Source organism: Aotus nancymaae, unplaced genomic scaffold (genome assembly GCF_030222135.1).
Source record: "Aotus nancymaae isolate 86718 unplaced genomic scaffold, 86718_ANA_hifiasm-v0.15.2.pri h1tg000064l_0, whole genome shotgun sequence".
Classification (NCBI taxonomy): domain Eukaryota; kingdom Metazoa; phylum Chordata; class Mammalia; order Primates; family Aotidae; genus Aotus; species Aotus nancymaae.
The window spans coordinates 4,488,780-4,514,560 of record NW_026988478.1 but is presented as its reverse complement, the minus strand read 5'-3'; the positions used below and the strand labels follow the sequence as shown (position 1 = coordinate 4,514,560).

Sequence of the window (25,781 nt, the reverse complement as noted above, 5' to 3'; positions counted from 1 at the left end):
TTCACTTGCAGTAGCATCAAAAATAAATATGCTTATGAATAAATTGAAAGACTTGTACACTGAAAATTCTAAGTAATCATCGAAAGAAATTAAATGAGAGACAACCTTGATTCATGCATTAGAAGACTTAATATTGTTAAGATGGCAATAGTAGGCCAGGCACGGTGGCTCATGCTTATAATCTCAACACTTTGGGAGGCCGAGGTAGGAGGGCCCTTTCAGGCCAGGAGTTGCCAGGCCAACATAGCAAGGCACCATCTCTAGAAAAAAATAAAAATAAAAATTAGCCAGCCATGGTGGCACATGCCTGCATTCTCTGCTACTCAAGAGGCTGAGGCAGGAGGATGACTTGAGATCATATCTCAAACAAAAAAAACCCAAAAAACAAAAATACAATGATCTAATAATTTTCATCTCAATAAGTTTAAAAAACACAGTAAATTAAAACCAAAGAAAGTAATAGGAAAATAAATAAATAAATGACGCATAAAAGCAATGTATAGTAGAATAGGGTGGGATTAAAGCCAAAAGCTTATTTTTAAAAAAAGATTAGTAAGACAGACAAAAAAAAGCAAATTTAATGTCAAGAAATACTGGAAATTCTAAAACATTAGAAGAGGCTTTTACATAAACATTTATGTATGAATTTGAAAATTTAAATGAAATGAAGAAATTCCTAGAAAAACGCAATTTAGCAAAATTTAGAAGAAACAGAAAGCTGGGCCGAGCTTGGTGGCTCATGTCTATAATACCAGCATTTTGAGAGGCCGAGATGGGCAGATTGCCTGAGGTCAGGAGTTTGAGACTAGCCTGGCTAATATTGTGAAACCCAATCTCTATAAAAAACAAAAAAATTAACCAGGCTTGGTGGAGCACCCCTGGCTAATTTAGTCCCAGCTACTCGGGAGGCTGAGGCAGGAGAATTGCTTGAACCCAGGAAGCAGAGGTTGCAGTTAGCCAAGATCACGCCACTGCACTTCAGCCTAGGCGATAGAGTGAGACTCCATTTCAAAAAAACAAACAAAAACAAAACAGAAATTTGGATAATTATATTTTAAAAACTGGGCTGGGCGTGGAGGCTCATGCTTGTAATCCTAGCACTTTAGGAGACCAAAGTTGGGAAGAATCATGAGATCAGGAGTTCAAGACCAGCCTGGCCAAGATGGTGAAACCCCACCCCTACAAAAAGTACATAAATTGGCCGGGTACAGTGGCCCATGCCTGTAATCCCAGAATTTAGGAGGCCAAGGTGGGTGGATCATGAGGTCAGGTTGTTCAAGACCAGCCTGGCCAAGATGGTGAAATCCCGTCCCTACAAAAAGTACATAAATTGGCCGGGTACAGTGGCCCATGCCTGTAATCCCAGAATTTGGGAGGCCGAGGCGGATGGATCATAAGGTCAGGTGTTCAAGATCAGCCTCGCCAAGATAGTGAAATCCCGTCTCTACTAAAATTACAAAAAATTAGCCGGGTGAGGTAGCAGGTACCTGTAATCCCAGCTACCCAGGAGGCTGAGGCAGGAGAATCGCTTGAACTCGGGTGGCGGATGTTGCAGTGAGCCGAGATCATGCCACTGCACTACAGCCTGTCCCTCAAAAAAACAAAAACACACGCCAGGCCCAGGTGGTTTCTCCAATGAATTATACAAAAATTTAAGGAAGAATATAAATTTCACACAAGCTCTTCCCAAGAACAGAGGAAAAAAAACAAACTTTTCAAGAAGCTAACGATTTGCTTCAAGAAGCTAAGGACTCTGACACCAGGGATATTTTAAGGAAGGAAAATTACAAGCTTGTCTTTTATGTGCATGAATACAGAAATCCTAAAGACAACATTTACAAACCAAACACAAACAGTATACTAAATAAAATATATTATGAACAACTTAATTCCAGGAATGCAAAGTTGGCTTCACGTTGGTATTCTTTCCTGAATGTTATTCCTATGTCTATACAATAATGGAGAAAAGAAATAAACAGATGCAGAAAAACTGATATAATTTAATAACCATTCATGATTTTATGATTTTTATTTCTTTTTTTGGAGACAGAGTCTGGCTCTGCCATCCAGGCTGGAGTGCAGTGGCATGATCTTGGCTCACTGCGATCTCTGCCTCCTGAGCTCAAATGATCATCCCACCTCAGCCTCAAGTAAAAAGGACTACAGGTACGTGCCACCACACCAGGCTTTTTGTACTTTTGTAGAGGCAGAGTTTCACTACATTGTCTAGGCTGGTCTCTAAGTCCTGGGTTGAAGTGATCCACCCTCCTCAACCTCCCAAAGGTCTGGGATTACAGGCATGAGCCACGGTGCCCTGCAGATTTTCTTTTTTAAAAGCCTCTTGGCAAAGTCCGAAAAGAACTTTCTTAATTAGATAAAGAACATTCACAAAAACTTCAGCATATTTAATGGAGAAATGCTAAGAAGTTCACTCACAACCCCGCCCCCAAGACTGGAAACAAGAGGATAATGGTTATCCTCTCAATATAAAAATATACAACCAACCAAAAGAGAGCCTGCATAGCCAAGACAGTCCAAAGCAAAAAAAAAAAAAAAAAAAAAAACCTGGAGGTATCATGCTACCTGACTCCAAACCATACTACAAAGCTACAGTAATCAAAACAGCATGGTACTGGTACCAAAACAGAGATACAGACCAATGGAACGGAACAGAGGCCTCAGAAGCAACACAACACATCTACAACCATCTGATCTTTGACAAACGTCACAAAAACAAGCAATGGGGAAAGGATTCCCTATTTAATAAATGGTGTAGGAAAAACTGGCTAGCCATAAGCAGAAAGCTGAAACTGGTTCCCTTCCGTACACTTTAAACAAAAATTAACTCCAGATGGCTTAAAGATTTAAACATAAGACCTAACACCATAAAAACCCTAGAAGAAAACCTAGGCAATATCATTCAGGACATAGGCATAGGCAAGGACTTCATGACTAAAACACCAAAAGCAATGGCAACAAAAGCCAAACTAGACAAATGGGATCTAATTAAACTTAAGAGCTTCTGCACAGCAAAAGAAACAATCATTTAGAGTGAACCAGCAACCAACAGAATGGGAAAAAAATTTTTGCAATCTACCCATCTGACAAATGGCAAATAACCAGAATCCACGAAGAACTTAAATTTACAAAAAAAAAAAAAAAACTCCATCAAAAAGTAGAAGTCTCCTTTTGAACTTCTCAAAAGGAGATATTTGCCAGGCACAGGGGCTCATGCCTGTAATCCCAGCACTTTGGGAGGCCAAGGTGAGTGAATCACAAGGTCAGGAGTTCGAGACCAGCCTGACCACCCAGCTACTCAGGAGGCCGAGACAGGAGAATTGCTTGAACCCGGGAGCTAGAGGTTGCAGCAAGCTGAAATTGTGCCACTGCACTCTGGCCTGGGTGACAGAGTGAGACTCCATCTCAAAAAAATTAAAAAAATAAAAAAGGAGACAGTTATGCAGGCAACAAACATATGAAAAAAAGCTCATCATCACTGGTCATTAGAGAAATGCAAATCAGAGATACCATCTCACACCAGTTAGAATGGTCATCATTAAAAAATCAGGAGACAACAGATGCTGGAGAGGATGTGGAAAAATAGGAAAACTTTTACACTGTTGGTGGGAGTGTAAATTAGTTAAACCACTGTGGAAGACAATGTGACTATTCCTCAAGGATCTGGAACTAGAAATACCATTTGACCCAGCAATCCCATTACTGGGTATATACCCAAAGGATTATAAATCATTCTATTATAAAGACACACGTACACGTTCATGTTTACTGTGGCACCGTGTGCAATAGCAAAGACTTGGAACCAACCCAAATGCCCATCAAAGACAGACTGGATAAAGAAAATATGGCACATACACACCATAGAATACTATGCAGCCATAAAAAACGACGAGTTCATGACCTTTGGAGGGACATGGATGAAGCTGGAAAGCATCATTCTCAGCAAACTGACATGGAACAGAAAACCAAACACCACATGTTCTCACTCATAAGTGGGTGCTGAACAATGAGAACACATGGACACAGAGAGGGGAACATCACACACTGGGACCTTTCAGGGGTTGAGGTGGGGCTAGGGGAGGGATAGCAGGGGATGGGGGGTTGGAGATGGCTGATATTAGGAAAAATACCTAATGTAGATGACAGGGGGATGGATGCAGCAAACCACTATGGCACATGTATACCTATGTAACAAACCTGCACATTCTACGCATGTACCCCAGAACTTAATGTATAATTTTAAAAGGAGGGTAGGGGACAAAAAAATAAAAATAAAAATATACAACCATATAAAAATATGTTTTTTTCCAGACAGGGTCTTGCTCTCAAACTGGAGTATAGCAGCATCATCACAGCTCACTGAAGCCTCCAACTCCTGGGCTCAAGGGTTCTTCCCACCTTAACCTCCCAAAGTGCTGGGATTATTGGGATTACAGGCATGAGCCACTGTACCCAGCTGTAATATTCTATTTTTTGACCTAGGTAGTGGTTATGTGGGTGTCTGCTGATTAACTGATTAAAATATACCGGTGTTTTATTCAAGTTTCCATATATTCTATATTTAACAATTTGGAAAAGTCCAGCAAACTAGTCCAAGAATTAAACGAAACAATGATAATCTAAGTAATCAGTAAAAATTACTAAAGTCTAAATAAACACTGACTGTGTACACATACACACACACAAAACTGCAAGTAAATTCCTAGATATTATCAGTACCGAATATTGGGGGAGTACAATTTGAACATAAAATGAGGGCCTTTTTCAGCTCAGGGATCCAGTTTGAGAGAATGTATTCATTAAGCAATTGTATAATGTCACATAACATGCACAAGGCCCAATCGTGAGGATTGGAAATCCAAGGATTTCAAAACATCTTTAAAAAAAAAAAGGAAATGAAATGAAACTCAAGGATATTTAAGATCTAGTCCTTAAGTATTCTTCGAGACTTTCAGTCTAAACAGAAAACCTAGTTCAACTCTTAATGTAAGTATATATTTGTGTATATATATATGACCTCAGTAATGCTCTGACAACTTCTTTATATACCCACACTATCACAATCACTATCACCATTTAGTAAGTGCAGTTATGTGCATCATTTTAAGTAGTATTCAATACAAATATTATTTAAGCTTCACAAAACCCCTACAAATGGGTACTATTACTACCTATATGTCTAAAGAGGAAATTTAAACTCAGAGTATAAGCCAAGGTCACAGCAAGTAAGCAGCACAACCAGAATTTGTTCTCGGGTCATCTATATCCAGAGCCTGTACCCTACCTTTGTGTGGGTTTATTATGAAATGGACAAACAATGTTTTTCAAAACTATACCCTATCCTCCCATTTTAAGAATGTATATGCTTACAACACCACATAGTGGAACCACAAACAGGAAGAGTCAAAAAGGACCTTGCTTCATCTCACGGATTGGCAGACTACAGAACACAGGAGGCAGAACAGTGTGAGAAAGTTTCTGAAGTGACAACCAAGCCAACCTTGAATAAAAGAATTTTTCTAGGAAGACAAGGTCAATTTAGTTGCCAACAATGTAGCAGAAGAGCACTCATTGCATTACTTCATCTAAATCAATGATTTTAATTATATGATACGCATGGAATGTCAAGAAACATCAGACAGAATGACATAAAGGATAAGACCCCTGGGACACAATTTAGAAACTTTCTCCGGGTTGATGCCAGATCACACATGCTACATGTATTATTTTAACTTCAGAAAGTATTTTATAATATAAAGAAAACAAAATCAAGTTTGATTTACAGCTATATCAACTGGAATTTTGAAGTATGACAATACCTAGAGTCTACAAAGAATGTGACTGAAAACTCATGAAATCCTAGCAGGATTATAAACCAGTACATTCATTTTGAAAAAGTACCGAGCAACAAGTGTGAAGACAGTATAGCAAACTCTGCAATTCACTTCTAGGTATATACTCAAGGAAACTCTTGTGATGTGTGCACAGGAGACATAAACAAGGATGTTCACCAAAATACTGTTTATAATAGCAAAAATATATATGCCTAAACATTTACCTAAACATAGCAAAAAATATATACCTAAACACTTACCAGCAGAGGGATGTTATAGATATTTATGTAAAATATTACTACAAAGCAATTAAAACGTACTGATTTTACTTATAAACATCAATATGTACACATTATAAATATGATACATGGAAAAAAGCAAATACCAGGAAGATAATGTCATATTCTTTGCCTAAAGATTTAAAACATATGACAATTAGGAGGGGCCTGAGGGGTCTTCTTAGGTGCTGGTATTCTATTTCTTGATTTGAGCTTTAGAGCATGAGTGTATTTGTTTTGTGACCATTTATCCAGTTATATACGTTAATTGTACATTTCCTCAGTGTATGTTTTATTTACGTTTTACCTTTTTATAGGTCAAATGATGTTTCTGGATATACACAGAGAAGCATAAAAAACAGATAGAAAGGAAATACACCAACTTCAGGAGGGCTATCTCTAGGAAAATGAGGGCAAGAGTATACTTAAGTGCAAAATTTTTATTTTACTGTCTGAGTAAAGGTCTGAATCGAACATATCAATATCTTAACTGTTACCCTTTGTAAATATAGTTATCTCTGAATGGTAGGATTTAAGTGCATATATTTGCTTTTATAGGGCTTTTGCTTTTAAAAATTTTAACCAGCATGGCCAACATGGTGAAACCCCATCTCTACTAAAAATACAAAAATTAGCTGGGAGTGGTGGTGGGCGCCTGTAATCCCAGATACTTGGGAAGCTGAGGCAGGAGAATCACTTGAACCTGGGAGGCAGAGGTTACCGTGAGCTGAGTTTGACAGTTTCAGTTACTCTACATCCTTGCCAATTCTTGGTAAGGTCAGTCTTCTCAATTTTAGACATTCTAAGAGGCAAAAACATTCACTTTTTGGTGTATATTTTGTCAATATATATGATGTATACACATATGTATACTCTCATATACACACTGACAAATGCACAATACATATGTATGTATGAGAGAGAATACGTATATATATATTTTTCAAACAAGACTGGTAAGATCAGACTTCCTGGTTCCTACAGGAAATTGGCAGTTGCCTAGATCCAAATCTCTCCATGTAGCCTCCAAAACTCACAGATGAACTAAAGCAATAAAACTAATTCACATCTCAAAACTATAGACTATTTAGGAGACAGGATACCATAAATAATTTGCACATAAGAGGAACTCAAATGTCCAAAACCTGGAATATCTACTTCTGGATCCCACACTAGATAGGGCTGTCACAGCAGCAAACAAACAGAAAATGGCACTTAAAAAAACCAAAAAACCTTCCTTTACGATAGCCTTAAATACTCATCAAAATCTAACTTAAAGAATGTGCAAGACATCTACAAACACAGAGAAAATTTTTAAAGACCAGATAAACAAAGAGATATGCCAGCTTCTTGAACTGGAAGACTTGTTAACATATCCATCATCCAGAAATTGATTCACAGACAAAACGTAATCCCAATCAAAACCCAGTATAACTTTGTGTATGTGGGGTTCAGGGAGCTTGGACTGATGAGCTGAATCTAAAATTCATAAGGAAATGTGAAGATCCAAAAAAAAAGCCAAGAATCCAAAAAGACAAAGTTGAAGGACTTCACTACCAACTATCAATGCCAATTAAAAAGCTACAATAATTAAGACAGAAGGACAGATAAATAGATCAATGGAAGAGAAGTATCCAGAAACATATCTGCACATATATTACAGATACCTGATTTATGAGAAAGGTGACATAGCAATACAATTTAAAAGAATTTTCTTTCACCAAAATGATGCTGAGTCAACTGGCTATTCATACATAACAAAATTAATCTTGCCCCTCTAGCTTTTACCACATGCAAAGCAAAATTCCAGATGGGTTATAAATCTAAGTGTGAAAGGTAAAACAACTTTTGAAAAGAAACAGTATTATACTACCTTCCTGACCATGGAAAAGGCAAACATTTCTTAAACAGGCCACAAAGCATTAAGAATAATTGAATAAAGTCAGTAAATTACACTTAATTACAATTTAAGTTTTCTGTTATTCATAAGACACCAATTAAGAGTACAAAGGCAGCTTGAACCTGGGGAGGATCCAAGATGGCCAAATAGGAACAGCTCTGGATTGCAGTTCCTAATGAAAGCACAGAGGGTGAGTGATCACCGCATTTCCAAATGAATTTTTACTGCCCACAGACCAGGAGATTCCCAGGCGGAAAAGCATCACGAGTCTCCCGTGTAGCTGTTTCAGCCGGCGCAATGGGTCTCCGCACAAAAACTCACACAAATCCGGGCGCCATTTCAACTGGCGACTGGAACGCCTGAGAGACACAGTCACTCGTTCAACTGAAAAAAAAGGGGGCTGAAACAGGGAGAGGTGATGGTCCTACCCCCACAAACACTAGCAATCTGAAACACTTTGGATTGAGAGTTTCACAGCAAGCACAGCTGGACCAGGGACAGTCCAGCTCTGTGGGGGGGAAGGGCGTCCACCATTACCGAGGCAGACTGCCATTACCGAGGCAGACTGCCATTACCGAGGCAGACTGCCATTACCGAGGCAGACTGCCATTACCAAGGCAGTTCTAACTATACCCCTATAAACAAAACTGCAAGGAAGTTCACACAGCAGCTGGACAGAGCCCACAGCAGCTCAGCAACGTGCCTGCTGGCAGACTGTGACTAGGCCACCTCCTCGCTGGGCAGGGCATCTCTGAAAAAAGGCAGCAGAATGACAGGAACTTATAAAGCCCCACCTTCCTGGGACAGAGCACCTGGGAAAAGAAGGCAGTTATGAGTTCTGCTGCAGCAGATTTAAACGTACCTGCCCAGCAGATCTGAACAGAACAATGGAGCTCACAGCTCAGCACCTGAGCTCCTATAAGGGTCAGACTGTCTCTTCAAGCAGCTCATCAACCCCCATATAACCAAAGAGACACCTCATAAAGGAGAGCTCAGGCTGACATCTGGTGGGTATCCTTCTGGGACAAAGATAACAGAAGAAGAAACTGGCAGCAACCCTTACTGTTCTGCAGCCACTGCAGGTGATCCCCAGGCAAGCAGGGTCTGGAGTCGACCTCCGGCAGTTCTGCAGCAGAGGGGCCTGACTGTTAGAAGGAAAACTAAGAAACAGAAAGAAATAGCTTCAACATGAACAAAAAGGACGTCCACTCAGAGACCCCATCTGAAAGTTACCAACCACAAAGACCACAGGTAGATAAATCCACAAAGATGGGAAACCAGCACAAAAAGGATGAAAATACCCAAAACCAGAATGCCTCTCCCCCTCCAAGGGATCACAACTCCTCAACAGCAAGGGAACAAGGCTGGATGGAGAATGAGTGTGATGAATTGACAGAAACAGGTTTCAGAAGGTGGGTAATAACAAACTTCTCTGAGCTAAAAGATCATGTTCTAACCCAATGCAAAGACACTAAGAACCTTGAAAAAAGGTTTGACGAAATGCTAATGAGAATTAATAGCTTAGAGAGGAATATAAATGAATTAATGGAGCTGAAAAACACATCACAAGAACTTCACAAAGCATATACAAGTTTCAATAGCCGAACTGACCAAGCAGAAGAAAAGATATCAGAGACTGAAGATCAACTCAATGAAATAAAACGAGAAGGCAAGATAAGAGAAAGAAGAGTAAAAAGAAATGAATAAAGCCTTCAAGAAATATGGGATTATGTGAAAAGACCTAATCTACATTTGATAGGTATACCTGAATGTGATGGAGAGAATGAATCCAAGCTGGGAAACACTCTTCAGGATATTATCCAGGAGAACTTCCCCAACCTAGCAAGGCAGGCCAACATTCAAGTCCAGGAAATACAGAGACCACCACAAAGATATTCCTCAAGAAGAGCAACCCCAAAGCACTTAATTGTCAGATTCACCAGGGTTGAAATGAAGGAAAAAATGCTAAGGGCAGCCAGAGAGAAAGGTGGTCGGGTTACCCAGAAAGGGAAGCCCATCAGACTCACAGCAGATCTCTCAGCAGAAACCCTACAAGCCAGAAGAGAGTGGGGGCCAATATTCAACATCCTTAAAGAAAAGAACTTTCAACCTAGAATTTCACATCCAGCCAAACTAAGTTTCATAAGTGAAGGAGAAATAAAATCCTTTATGAACAAGCAATTGCTCAGAGATTCCATTACCACCAGGCCTGCTTTACAAGAGTTCCTGAAAGAAGCACTAAACAAGGAAAGGAACAACCAGTACCAGCCACTCCAAAAACATACCAAATGGTAAAGAGCATCAACATAATGAAGAAAATGCGTCAACTAATGGGCAAAACAACCAGCTAGCATCAAAATGGCAGGATCAAATTCACACATAACAATATTAACCTTAAATATAAATGGGCTAAATGCCCCAATCAAAAGACACAGACTGGCAAATTCGATAAAAAGTCAAAAGCCATTGGTGTGCTTTATCCAGGAAACATATCTCACATGCAAGGATACACATCGGCTCAAAACAAAGGGATGGAGGAAGATCTACCAAGCAAATGGAGAGCAAAAAAAAAAAAGCAAGAGTTGCAATCCTAGTCTCTGATAAAACAGACTTTAAACCAACAAAGATCAAAAGAGACAAAGAAGGGCATTACATAATGGTAAAAGGATCAATGCAACAAGAAGAGCTAACAATCCTAAATATATGCACACCCAATACAGGAGCACCCAGATACATAAAGCAAGTTCTTAATGACTTACAAAGAGACTTAGACTCCCACACAATAATAGTGGGAGACTAACACTCCACTGTCAATATTAGACAGATCGACGACACAGAAAATTAACAAAGATATCCAGGACTTGAACTCAGATCTGCACCAAGCAAACCTAATAGACATTTACAGAACTCTCCACCCCAAATCCATAGAATATACATTCTTCTCAGCACCACATCACACCTACTCTACAACTGACCACATAATTGGAACTAAATCACTTCTCAGCAAATGCAAAGGAATGGAAATCATAACAAACAGTCTCTCAGACCACAGTGCAATCAAATTAGAACTCAGATTTCAGAAACTTACTCAGAACTGCACAACTTCACAGAAACTGAACAACTGGCTCTTGAATGTTAACTGGATAAACAATGAAATGAAGGCAGAAATAAAGACGTTCTTTGAAACCAACAAGAACGAAAATACAACATACCAGAATCTCTGGGACACATTTAAAGCAGTGTCTAGAGGAAAATTTATAGCAATAAATGCCCACATGAGAAGCAAGGAAAGATCTAAAATCGACACCCTATCGTCAAAATTGAAAGATCTAGAGGAGCAAGATAAAAAAAACTCAAAACCTAGCAGAAGACAAGAAATAACTAAGACCAGAGCATAACTGAAGGAAATAGAGACACAAAAAACCCTTCAAAAAATAAATAAATAAATCCAGGAGCTGGTTTTTTGAAAAGATCAACAAAACAGACCACTAGCCAGATTAGTAAGAAAAGAAAAGAGAATAATCAAATAGATGCAATAAAAAATGATAAAGGGGTATCACCACAGAGTCCACAGAAATACAAACCATCATCAGAGATTATTACAAACAACTCTATGCACATAAACCAGTAAACCTGGAAGAAATGGATAAATTCCTGGACACGTGCATCCTCCCAAGCCTAAACCAGGAAGAAGTCAAAACCCTGAATAGACCAATAACAAGGGCTGTAGTTGAGGCAGCAATTAATAGCCTACCAACCAGAAAAAGCCCAGGTCCAGATGGGTTCACAGCCAAATTCTACCAGACATACAAAAAGGAGCTGCTACCACTCCTTCTGAAACTATTCTGAACAATCTAACATGAGGGAATCCTCCCCAAATCTTTTTATGAGACCAACATCATCCTGATGCCAAAACCCGGCAGAGACTCAATAAGAAAAGAAAACTTCAGGCCAATATTCATGAAGAACACAGATGCAAAAATCTTCAATAAAATACTGGCAAACCAATTGCAACAGCACATCAAAAAGCTTATCCATCACAATCAAGGAGGCTATATTCCAGGGATGCAAGGCTGGTTCAACATACGCAAGTCTGTAATTCACCACATAAACAGAACCAAAGACAAAAACCACATGATTATCTCAATAGATGCAGAGAAGGCCTTCAACAAAATTGAACAGCCCTTTATGCTAAAAACTCTCAGTAAACTATTGACAGAACATATCTCAAAACAATAAAAGCTATTTACCACAAACCCACAGCCAATATTACACTGAATGGGCAAAAACTGAAAGCATTCCCTTTGAAATCTGGCACTAGACAACGATGCCCTCTCTCACTACTCCTATTCAATATAGTATTGAAAGTTCTAGCCAGAGCAATCAAGCAAGAAAAAGAAATAAAGGTATTCGATTAGGAAAGGAGGAAGTCAAATTGTCTCTATTTGCAGATGACATGATTGTATATTTAGAAGACCCTATCATCTGAGCTCAAAATCTCCTGAAACCGATAAGCAACTTCAGCAAAGTCTCAGGATACAAAATCAATGTGCAAAAATCACAAGCATTCCTATATACCAATAACAGACTTAAAGAGAGCCAAATCAAGAAGGAACATTCACAATTGCTACAAAGAGAATAAAATACTAGGAATACAACTAACCAAGAATGTAAAGGACCTCTTCAAGGAGAACTACAAACCACTGCTCAACGAAATAAGAGGGGACACAAACAGATGGAGAAACATTCTATGCTCATGGTTAGGAAGAATCAGTATCGTGAAAATGGCCATACTGCCCAAAGTAATTTATAAATTCAATGCTATCCCCATCAAGCTACCAATGACCTTCTTCACAGAACTGGAAAAAAACACCTTATGCTTCATATGGAACCAAAAGAGAGCCCTCATAGCCAAGTCAATTCTAAGCAAAAAGAACAAAGCTGGAGGCATTACGCTACCTGAATTCAAACTATGCTACAAGGCTACAGTAATCAAAACAGCATGGTACTGGTACCAAAACAGAGATATAGGCCACTGGAACAGAACAGAGGCCTCAGAGGCAACGCCACACATCTACAACCATCTGATCTTTGACAAACTTCACAAAAACAAGCAATAGGGAAAAGATTCCCCGTTTAATAAATGGTGTCGGGAAAACTGGCTAGCCATGTGCAGAAAGCAGAAACTGGACCTCTTCCTGACACCTTACACTAAAATTAACTCCAGATGGATTAAAGACTTAAACATAAGACCTAACACCATAAAAACCTTAGAAGAAAACCTAGGCAAAACCATCCATGACATAGGCATAGGCAAGGACTTCATGACTAAAACACCAAAAGCATTGGCAACAAAAGCCAAACTAGACAAATGGGATCTAATCCAACTCTAAAGCTTCTGCACAGCAAAAGAAACAATCATTAGAGTGAACCAGCAACCAACAAAATGGGAAAAAATTTATGCAATCTACCCATCTTACAAAGGACTTATATCCAAAATCTACAAAAAACTACAACAGATTTACAAGAAAAAAACAGGCCCATTCAAAAGTGGGTGAAGGATATGAACAGACACTTTACAAAAGACAACATATATGAGGCCAACAAACATGAAAAAATGCTCATCATCACCGGTCATTAGAGAAATGCAAATCAAAACTACATTGAGATACCATCTCATGCCAGTTAGAATAGCAATCATTAAAAAATCTGGAGACTACAGATGCTGGAGAGAATGTGGAGAAACAGGAACAGTTTTACACTGTTGGTGGGAGTGTAAATTAGTTCAACCATTGTGGAAGACAGTGTGGTGATTCCTCAAGGACCTAGAAATAGAAATCTCATTTGACCCAGCAATCCCATTACTGCGTATATACCCAAAGGATTATAAATTATTCTATTATAAGGATACATGCACATGAATGTTCACTGCAGCACTGTTTACAATAGCAAAGACTTGGAACCAACCCAAATGCCCACTGATGATAGACTGGACAGGGAAAATGTGGCACACATACACCATGAAATACTATGCAGCCATAAAAAACGATGAGTTCGTGTCCTTTGTAGGGACGTGGATGAACCTGGAAACCATCATTCTCAGCAAACTGACACAGGAACAGAGAATCAAGCACCTTATGTTCTCATTCACAGGTGAGGGTTGAACAATGAGAACACATGGACACAGGGAGGGGCACATCACACACTGAGGTCTGTTGGGGAGGACTAGGGGAGGGACAGTGCAGGGTAGGGAGTCGGGGACGGATAACATGGGGAGAAATGCCAGATATAGGTGATTGGGATGGAGGCAGCAAACCACATTGCCATGTATGTACCTATGCAACAATCCTGCATGTTCTTCACATGCACCCCAAAACCTAAAATGCAATAAAATATATGTGTAAATAAAAAATTTAAAAAAGGGCCGGGCGCGGTGGCTCATGCCTGTAATCCTAGCACTTTGGGAGGCCGAGGTGGGTGGATCACTTGAGGTCAGGAGTTCAAGACCAGCCTGGCCATCAAGGTGAAACCCCATCTTAAAAAAATAAAAAATAAATGAAAATAAAAAAATAAAAAATAAAAATAAAAAAAAGTACAAAGACAAACCTCGGACTCAAAGAAAGTAAAACATTTCAGACACAGAACTCATAAGTGGCCTATATAAAGAACTGCTATAAGCAAACAAGAAAAAGGTAGACAACCCTAAGAAAAATGAGTATAAGGCCTGAAGAGACACTTCAAGAAAGAGGATATCCAAAGGCCAATAAACATGAAAATTTGCTCCAATTCATTAGTCACCAAGAAAATGAAAATTAAAACCACAATAGATATTGCTATATATTCCCCCAAATGGCTAAAATGAAAGACAATACAATTATTGATGAGGATATGGAACCACCCAAACCATCACACACTACTTCGAGTGTAAACTGGTATAAACACTGAGAAAAACTGGCAGCATCTCAAAGATAAACATATGTATACCCTATGACCCAACAACCTCTCTCCTAAGAAGAAACCCAAGAGAAATTAATTCACCAAAAGATAATAGCAGCACTATTCACAACGGCCTCAAACTGGAAACAACTCAAATGCCAATTAACAGTATAATGAATACCCATTGGTACATTCATACAATGGAATACTGTACAGCAACAGGAATGAATGACCCACAACCACCAGTTGCAACATGGATGAAACTCACAGCTAGGCCAGGCATGGTGAGTCACGCTTGTAGTCTCAGCACTTTGGGAGGCCAAGGCGGGCAGATCACCTGAGGTCCAGAGTTTGAGACCAACCTGACCAACATGGAGAAACCCTGTCTCTACTAAAAATACAAAATTTGGCCGGGCATGGTGGTGCATGCCTGTAATCCCAGCAACTTGGGAGGCTGAGCCAGGAAAATCACTTGAACCCAGGAGGTGGAGGTTGCAGTGAGCAGAGATTATGCCATTGCACTCCAGCCTAGGCAACAAGAGCAAGATTCTGTCTCAAAAAAAAAAAAAAAACAACACCCAAAAACTCACAGCTAAAGAGTACATATCTGGGCCAGGCGCGGTGGCTCACACCTGTAATCCCAGCACTTTGGGAGGCCAAGGCAGGCAGATCACCAGGTCAGGAATTCAAGACCAGCCTAGCCAATATGGTCAAACCTCATCTCTACTAAAAGTAAATACAAAAATTAGCTAGGCGTGGTGGTATGCCCCTATAGTCCCAGCTACTCAGGAGGCTGAGGCAGGAGAATTGCTTGAACCCAGGAGGCAGAGGTTGCAGTGAGCTGAGATCACATCACTGCACTCCAGCCTGGAGGACAGAGTGAGACTCTGTCTCAAAAAAAAAAAAAAAAAGTACATAAAGAGTACATATCTGTGATTCCATTTATGTAAATTCAAAATCAGGCAAAATTTATCTATACAATTAAAAGTCAGCATGAACTGGGTGTGATGGCTTATGCCTCTAATCCCAACACTATGGGAAACCAAGGCAAGAAAATGCTTGAGCCCAACAGTTTGAGACCAGCCGGGTCAACACAGCAAGATTCTGTCTCTACAAAAACGTAAAAAATTATTTGGGCATGGTGTCACAGGCTTGCAGTGCCAGCTACTCAGGAGGCTGAGGTGGGAGAATTACTTAGCCCAGGAGTTCAAGGCTGCAGTGAGCTATGATCATGTCACTGTGCTGCAGTCTGGGTGACAGAGTAATACTCCATCTCGGAAAAATAAAAAGTCAGCATAACAATTCCCCTTTGTGAATTAGAGACTGAAAGAGTTGCAAGGGGACTTCTGGTGTATTGTTAATTTTTGCCTCTATATGTGAGTAGTTATAAAAGATGTGTTCAGTATATAAAAATTCAGTGGACAGTACATTCATACTTTTCTGTAAGTTAACTTCAGTAACACAAGTTAAATTGTTATCACTTAACTGTTACAGCCATATAGTAAGGTTCCACAAAAGTTTATCTTGTGGAAAACAAGACTTCATGAGAGTAATTTCAATCATCTTCTGCAAGCTGGGACTGAATGTATTAAACTTTGTTTTGGAATAGCTTTTCAGACAATTTAGGGATGATACAGTTTATCATCCAGTACAATAAGAAGTGAAACCATCTTAGTCAAAAATTCAACATCAGTCATGCCAGTAATCCCAGCAATTTGGGAGGCTGAGGCAGGAGGATTGCTCGAGGCCAGGAGTCTGAGAGCAGCCTGGGCAACATAGAGAGACCCTGTCTCTCAAAAAAAAAAATCCACCATCAGGCTACAACTATACAATTCTTTGGTCCTACATTAAAAGTTAGCAGTCTAATTAGGTCTGGGAGTTGGTTACATGATTGTGTTCAATTTGGGAAAGTTGGAGCTCTTCACATGTGATACAGCATGTACTTTCCTGTATGTGTATTATATTTCAGTTTTTAAAAACTGTTAAATCAACGTATCAGTTCTCTACCTTACTTTGAACTGCTTTGGCTAATCAATTCCTTTCTAAGCTATTTTAACTGGTTATTGAGAAATGGCATCTCAGTGAGTTAACATTAAATTTTTCCTCCAATCATTGTCGCCAGGCATATTAAATATTAAGTCTCCCTACCCACACAGCAGTTAAGATGTCCCTTAATGATGTTTCACCACTTTTCAGATCTTCGCAGACAGTTACTAAAAACTCCATTCATTAATGCTTAAATCACATGTCCATTTACAGCTCATTTTCTCCATTCCTCACAGATTCCAAAAGATCTATGGCTTAAAGGACTAGGGAATGCAGAAAGGGCCCTCTAGGTGGCAGGCATCCCTCTCATCTCCATTAGACAGTTGTTGGGGGAGGAAATCCAGCTCTGGCCTGACCTTCCAGCCCTACTCTAGCTCCCACCACCCATCACGCAACAATGGCCTTCTTGGTTGGGTACTAGCCCAAAAGCTCAGGCCTTTGCAAAACCTGAGCAAGTCACAACTTTCTAAGACCACAGCAAGTCACTTTCCTTGTATATAAACAGGGAATTCAGATGCTCCAGCTACTGTCTTTTTCCCTGCCCTACCACATCTCTCTCCAGAGTCTCACTCTGTCACTGAGGCTGGAGTGCAGTGGTAAGATCTCAGCTCACTGCAACCTCCAACTCCTGGGTTCAAGCAATTCTCCTGCCTCAGCCTCCCAAGTAACTGGGACTACAGGCACACACACTACCATGCCCAGGTTAATTTTTGCATTTTTAATAGAGACAAGGTTTCACCATGTTGGTCAGGCTGGTCTTGAACTCCTGACCTAAAGTGATCCACCTGCCTCGGTCTCCCAAAGTGCTGGGATTACAGGTGTGAGCCACTGTACCCAGCCCTATCTCTTAATTTCTCATTAATCTCCATTCAGTCAGGGAAAGACAGCAAGTTTGCTGTCTAATCAGATGCTCAACCTTGTCTTCTTTTTTGGAAGCACTCTCCATCTATACAAATACTTCTCTTGGAAGACCCTCTTGCCTGGCTTGAACAACAAAGCCGCATTCTACCCCATCCTCCTCCACTAACGTAGAGGTAATCACTTCAAATATTACCCTCCTTATGTGATCCTCTTTATAGACCAGGGAAGGGCTGAGTTAATGTTTGTGGTAGCAGGGACGGCTCTGTGACCTTTTGGTAAGCCCTGGCAGAAGGTATCCGGTCCCACCTCTTAGGGATTCTCATTGTACCACAGGTCACTTAAGAGCTCTTCATTCTCAGCTTTGGGCCCTAATGGCCAATTCTCGGGCAACAGATAAAAAAAATCTACTCAACATTCAGTTAAGACTAAAGTAATTTTAATTCTTTTCGAAGCCTATTTCAAATGCTGCCTTAACCAGAGGGTTTCCTAGTTTCCTAACCAAAGCAACCTCTCCCTGACCCTGTCACAGCACTTTTCCAATGATGCTTTATCACCTGGGTTATGCATGCAACTAGCACTGTGAAACACTTTGAAATTTGAAAATTTATTATAAAATGTTTGTTATAGAAGAACTAGTGGGGAAAAGTATATAGAAAAAAATTACCCAGCCAGGTGCAGTAGCTCATGCCTTTAATCCCAGCACTTTGGGAGGCCAAAGTGGGTGGATCACTTGAGATCAGGAGTTCAAGACCAACCTGGCCAATGTGGTGAAATGCCATCTCTACTAAAAATACAAAAATCACCTGGGTGTGGTGGCGCACACCTGTAATCCCATGTACTCAGGAGACTGACGCAGCAGAATTGCTTGAACCTGGGAGTCACACGTTGCAGTGAGCCGAGATCATACCACTGCACTCCAGCCTGGACAACAGAGCGAGATTCGGACTAAAGAAAAAGAAATTACCCGTAATTTTTTTCCGTATTACCCACCTTCACTCTCACATCTGTATCATTCTAGTGTTTTTCTGTACATGTATACTTAAGACCATTCTTTTTAAACTGCTTTTTTACATTTTGCTTTTTTACATCTGTCTTACACTTTGCTTTTTTCATTTCAGATACTGTAGTTATCTTTCTTTGCTATTAAGTAGTTATTCTATAAACATTATATTTAATGTTAAATGATATTCCATGATATGGCTTTCCTACCATTTACTTAACATTCTGTTGCCAAATTGTCCCGAGCTATAATGCTGTTCCATAAATAATCTCAGGTTCTCATAATTCTGATTATTTTCTTCAAGTAACAAAATTACTTTTGATCAGAAGCTACAAGTTTCGGTTATTTCTTAAGGTTCTTCACAGAAAAATATATATCCTAGTTTACTTCCTCATTAATCACAAGGTTGGTATTTTTGCTGGAAAACACAGGAAAAATGCTCTCTGCAGTAGGCCAGGCATCCTTGTTTCACCACTCAAGAATACAGGCCCACAACCATGAACTGAATCGCAGGTGGAAAGCAGAGTTGACCACACAAGAGAGGGGCTAGGGATATGTGAAAGGTTCAAGAACATCCGCTACCTTTGACAGGAACCTTTCCTACAATTCCATGAGTTCCCTTAAATCTACAGTATTGTCTTAACATCTGAGCTCCATAAGAAACCTGTGAGGCAGGTTGAGCAGGTACCATTCTGTCCTACAGCTGAGCAATCTGACCTCTTTATCTCACTGCCCAGGGTCAAACTTAGAACCCAGGTTTCCCAGCTTCCTCAAGATCTTCCTCCTGTTCCTCTTAGCAGGTTCTAAGAGGCTGTGAAGAATCTGAAAAGCCTAGAAGTCTACACCGTGTAGTTTGGCTACTGTCCCTGGGCAGAGTATAATGGTAACAACATCCTCACCAAACCCTTCTGTTTTACCAGAGAAGTCATTGGGCTCCCTGGACAGTTGCAAACATACACTCCTGAAAGCTGCTCTCCCATCAATCATGGGTCATTTCCCTTAGACAGTCCAACACCTAGTATTAGCTAAAAATATTTTCCTACAAACTAGAAAAGTTTTCAGCATCTCTGAAGCAACTCAGTGAGGTTTAAGCCATTGTTGAATTATTAACTGTTAAGCTTTTTTTCTTGGAGGGGGCGGGGGTGGCGGCAGGTCACCCAGGCTGTAGTATAGTGACATGACCACGTTCACTGCAGCCTCGACCTCCCAGGCTCAAGTGATCCTCCCACCTCACCCTCCAACTAGCTGTGACTAGGTGCACACCACCACATCTGGCTAATTTTTCTATTTTTTTGTAGATGGGATTTCATCATGTTGCCCAGGCTGGTCTCGAACTCCTGGCTTCAAGTGGCCCACCTGCTCCAGCCTTAATTACAGGGGTTAAATCACCACATCTGCCTGTCATCCTTATTGGGACACAATACATGCAATTTTCTCAAAGGAGAAAAACAGAACATTTATTAGAATTAAGAGATGACTCCTTGAATTTTTTTTTTTTTAAAGACAGTCTTGTTTCGTCGCCAGGTCCCAGGCTGGAGTGCAGTGGCACGATCTCGGCTTGCTGCAACCTCCGCCTCCTGGGTTCAAGCAATTCTCCTGCCTCAGCCTCCCGAGTAGCTGAGACTACAGGCACACGCCACCACGCCCAGCTAATTTTTTGTGTGTGTGTTTTTAGTAGAGACGGGGTTTCACCATGTTGGCCAGGATGGTCTCCATCTCTTGACCTCGTGATCCGCCCGCCTCGGCCTCCCAAAGTGTTGGGATTACAGGCGTGAGCCACTGCGCCCGGCAACTCCCTGAATTTTTAACTCAGTGTAAGCTAAAAGAGAATTGGACTAGCTCATGACTTACATTTTTCTTTTGTAGAAGCCAGAAGAGACAAAAACTACCCACAACCCCAAGTATACCCTTCTCTCATTTGCTTTCCTGTACAACAGAAACAAATGCCACAAGTTAGTTTCTCCCTTAATAGGCCTCTCCCTCAAACATTAAGATATTTAATGCTCATATACTCCTGCATTGTTGTGGGAATTATTTCCAAGTCCAAGCTAAAAAATAAATGAAAGAATTTACAACTACAAACAGTAGTTGTCCTTTGCTGTATGTAGGGAACTGGTTCCAGGACCCTTAGAGTATACCAAAATCTGCACACACTCAAGTCTCACAGTTGGTCCAGGAACCCACTTATATCAGAAAAGTCAGCCCTCCATATATGTGGGTTTTACATCCCTTGAATACCGTATTTTCCATCTTTGAAAAAAATGTGCATAAACGTGGACCTGCACAGTTCAAAATAATGTTGTTCAAGTGTCGACTAATTATCAGTCTTTGTATTGAGAATTGCCATTGTTGCTAATTTTTTTCAAGGTCCATTTTTAAATATTAAAAATTATATTCTTTCATCTAAAATAAAAAAGGTCAGGCGCAGCAGCTCACACTTGTAATCCCAGCACTTTGGGAGGCCAAGGTAGGTGGATCACCTGAGGTTAGGAGTTTGAGACTAGCCTGGCCAACATGGTGAAACCCTGTCTCTACTAAAAACACAAAAAATTAGCCAGGCGTGGTGGCAGGCACCTGTAATCCCAGCTACTTATGAGGCTGAGGCAGGAGAATTGCTTGAACCCAGGAGGTGGAGGTTGCAGCAAGCCAAGATTGCGCCACTGCACTCCAGCCTGGGCGACAAAGCAAGATTCTGTCTTAAAAAAAAAAAAAAAAGAAAGAAAATATAAAATAAATAAAATTACTCAAGCAAAAACACTTCAACATTCTTATAATGCGTTGCAACTCCCACAAAAGGTTATTAAACACCGCTAGGACATCTGCACCTCCTTGGAAAGTCAACTTCAGGAGATGCTGCCCTCTAACTCCACTATTCCTTGGAGTATCCAATAGATCATAGAAACTAAATGTGTGCTGACTCATGTTTAAAAGCTGTTAAAACATTCCAGAGCTACACTGTCCAATGCCGTAGCCACTAAACACCTGAAACGTCCATGTTGAGATATGCCTGTAAAATCAACACTGGATTTTGACGTCTTAGTACTAACAAAAAAAATCATTAATAGTTTTTTTTTATTAATTGTTGCCATACTATCACATATTGGGCTAAATTATTAATTTCATCTATATCTTAATCTTAATATGGCTACCAGAAAATCTATGACATATGTGATTCACATTATATCTCTTTATATAAATACTCATGTAACCTGTGGCCTGTTCTTTTTTCCCCTCAATCTTCCTATGCATCATAAAGTAGATTTACACATCCTAACCAAAGGCAGTCTTCACCCAGACAGGCATTCAATTCATAACCTAAAAACCCAAGTGTTGCCAGCAACTCAACATCATTCTTCACAAGTTTTCCGAGGAAGACCTCTTACATCACTACCGAGAAGCAGATCTGTACAGATCCCTAGTACATTCAAGTTTTCAAATCTAAATCACCTGGCAAATGATCATGAATTCCTCGGTTTACAGGTGTAGTGCAGACTCTACTGAAATCCAGAGAATTATCCAATATGGCATTTATTCTTCGAAAGATGTTGGCATTGCTACATGTGGAGAGAGCAGGTGCTTCCTGGTTGTCCCAGCAATCTTTTATCCTTCCTGCTTCTTCTTCCTAGACATAGGGAAAAAAAGATATTTAGGTTTTCTATACTCCTTTATGACAGACTTTGTACCCTCTTCTCTCCACACTATGAGTTAGATAAAGTAGGAAGGACTTAAATATCTTGTTTATACATTAAAATAATAAGTGTTTACTATGAGCTAAGTACTCAGAACTCTAAGAAAAAAATAACCATAATATTCTTGGCCAACTCTTGGAAAAAATTCCACAAAGGATATTATAAAGGAAGCAAATCAAGCACCAGGATTTAGGGCAAGAAGAGGTAGGCTAACTTATACTAGTTTTCTACAAATATAGTCAGGTTTATGATTAGGACTGTCTTTATCTAAAAAGCTGCTAACATCTGGGCCTTAAGGAAAAAGATAAACACCAGCTGTCAGCCTTTCAGCTATAAAAGAAGAAGATGTGGACAACAAGAACCCTTTTTCTGGATTGGTTCCATTGATGTCTTGTCCCCGAAGTCAGGAAGTACCTTGCCAGAAAGGGACTTGCTTATATAGTAAAACACTTAACGAGTGTTTATGATGAGCAAGGTACTCAGGAGTTCTTTTAATATTGGACAATGCCCCAGGCCACCCAGAATGCTACGAATTTAACAACAATTTAACAAAGAGGTATACATGCCAAAGTACCACATCGCTAAGTCAGCCTCCAGATCAAGGGGTCGTAAGGACCTTTAAGGCTCATTACACATGCTACTCTATGGAAAGGATTATTAATGCTGTGGAAGAGAACCCCAATAGAGAGAACATCATGAAAATCTGAAAAGATTACACCATTGATAATGTCATCATTGTTACAGAAAAAGCCATGAAAGCCATCATGCCCAAAACAATAAAATCCTGCTAGAGAAAACGGTTTCCAGATGTTATACATGACTTCACAGGATTTACCACAGAGCCAATACAGAAAATCATGAAAGAGACTATAGATATGACAAAAAAGATTGAGAGTGAAGGTTTACCTGGACCTTGGAGAAATCTGAGAGTTGACACACACCATACCAGAGGAATTAATAGAGACAATTTGATAGAGATGAGTGCTCCAAACCAGTGACAGACAAGGAAGATGATGTTGAAGTACCAATGTCAGAAAACAAATTGACATTTGATGATCTGGCAGAAGGGTTCCAATTATCCAAGACTGCTTTTGACTTCTTTTACAGTATGTACCCTTCTATTATACAGGCACTGAAACTAACACAAACAGTGGAAGAAGGATTGGTACAGTATAGAAACATTTTTAGAGAAATGAAAAAGCAAAAAGTCACACAGAAATTATGAATTATTTCTGTAAAGTTACACTGACTGTGCCTGCTTCTCCTTCCATCCCCTCCACGTCCTTCCACCTCTGCCACCCCTGAGATAGCAAAGTTATACATAACTAGATAACACAGCAAGACCAATCATTCCCTCCTCTTCCTCAGCCTGCTCAACGTGAAGATGGCAAATGTGAAGATCTTTATGATGATCTGCTTCCACTTAATGAACAGTAAATATATTTTCTCTTTATGATTTTCCTAGTAACATTTTCTTTTCTCTAGCTTACTTTATTGTAAGAATACAGTATATAATACATGTAACATACAAAATATGTCATCAGCTGTTTATGTTATTGGTAAGGCTTCCAGTCAACAGTAAGTTTTAGGGGAGTCAAAAGTTATACACAGATTTTTGACTGTGGGGGTTGGTGCTCCTAACTCCCGCATTGTCCAAGAGTCAACTGAACTAATACCCAATGAACTGTACATTAAAGGTGAACTTTAGGGTATGTCAATTTTATTTATGTCAATACAGCTGTTTAAAATTGTTTTTTCTGCTGTTTACTGGCTGTGTGATGTCATAGTTAATTAACTTCCATGCCTCAGTTTTCCCATGTATGAAATGGAAAAAAGATACCAACTTTTTGATGACATATGTAAAGCATTTTGCATGGCATACAGTAGCTGCTATTTTTGTATCTGAAAACATTAATTATTAAATACTGGTAAGTACCAAGAGTGGCAAAGCACCCAAACTGATTAAGTTATACAATTCTATGTGGTCATTGTAAGGACATACAACTTTGTTAACTGGCATGATAAGATGATGCCATTATCTTATGCCATTATCTTAATGGATAAGCCATTAATGAATGAAAAAAGAACTCATACACACACACACACACACACACACACACACACACGTAAATGTATATATGTATAAAAAATCATGAACCCTTACACAAAAACTATTCTTCTGGTGTTCCTTATCTTGGTAAATAACACTACCATCCACCCGATGCCCAAAGCAGAAATGTAGGTACCATTCTTCACTCTAGTCTCCCTCACGCTCTACATCCAATGCCCAACTAAGCAATGAAATAATGGTTGACAGAGTTTTTTGTTTGTTTGTTTGTTTTTCCTTAAGACAGAGTCTCGCTCTGTCACCAGGCTGAAGTGCAGTGGCTTGATCTTGGCTCATTGCAACCTCTGCTTCCCAGGTTCAAGCAATTCTCCTGCCTCAGCTTCCCAAGTAGCTAGGACTACAGGCACCTGCCACCCCACCCGGCTAATTTTTGTATTTTTAGTAGAGACAAGGTTTCATCATGTTGGCCAGGATAGTCTTGATCTCTTGACCTCGTGATCCACCCGCCTCAGCCTCCCAATGTGCTGGGATTACAGGCGTAAACTACCGGTGCTTGGCCAACAGATTGAGTCTTTTAAGAGGAGCCTGCCTCATCAATTCTATCATCCTCAATTACCTTTGGGAAAACAAACAAAAACAGACCAAGTAAAAAAACTGGCACTTAATATCTCATAAGCTGTTCACATCAAAACAAAACAAGAACAGGCCTGATGTCACTTTGTTTAGCCTACTAAAATCCAAGTAAGCATGAGAATGACCAGGAGCATTTACAGTTTGATCAACTCTGCAAGATGACCTTAAAGGACAAACTTGAGCCTCTTATTAGCCTCAAGTTCTTCAAAAGACTGGCATCCTTTGCAAACTGTCAAGAAGACCAAAATACACAATCCTACAAGGTTGTTTTCCCAAGCTTTCTCGAGTGGTGCCATTGAGAATTGTTAAATCCAGTGGCACACCAGGCCCTTTTCACAACTGTAGATTTCTAAGATGATTCTCAACCTCATGAAAGCAACTTCATAAAGGTTAAGATGCAAATATTTACAATTTGCAGAGAGGAGGTCTCACTGTGTTGCCCAGGCTGGACTTGAAAGTCCTAGGCTCAAGTGCTCCTCTCACCTCGGCCTCCCAAGTAGCTGAGACTACAGGCATGT

The 25,781-nt window shown here is 39.9% G+C and overlaps 1 protein-coding gene across 8 annotated transcripts in view; it reads right to left on the bottom strand.

Moving 5' to 3' along the window:
* CPEB1 (cytoplasmic polyadenylation element binding protein 1) overlaps nucleotides 1-25,781 on the bottom strand; it is a 106,996-nt gene that overhangs the window by 62,809 nt on the left and 18,406 nt on the right. For all 8 annotated transcript variants that reach the window (XM_064366185.1, XM_064366179.1, XM_064366181.1 and 5 more), the window contains exon 2: nucleotides 22,321-22,495. The gene's annotated coding sequence lies outside the window, so the exon portion shown is untranslated. The remainder of the gene's footprint in view (nucleotides 1-22,320; nucleotides 22,496-25,781) is intronic.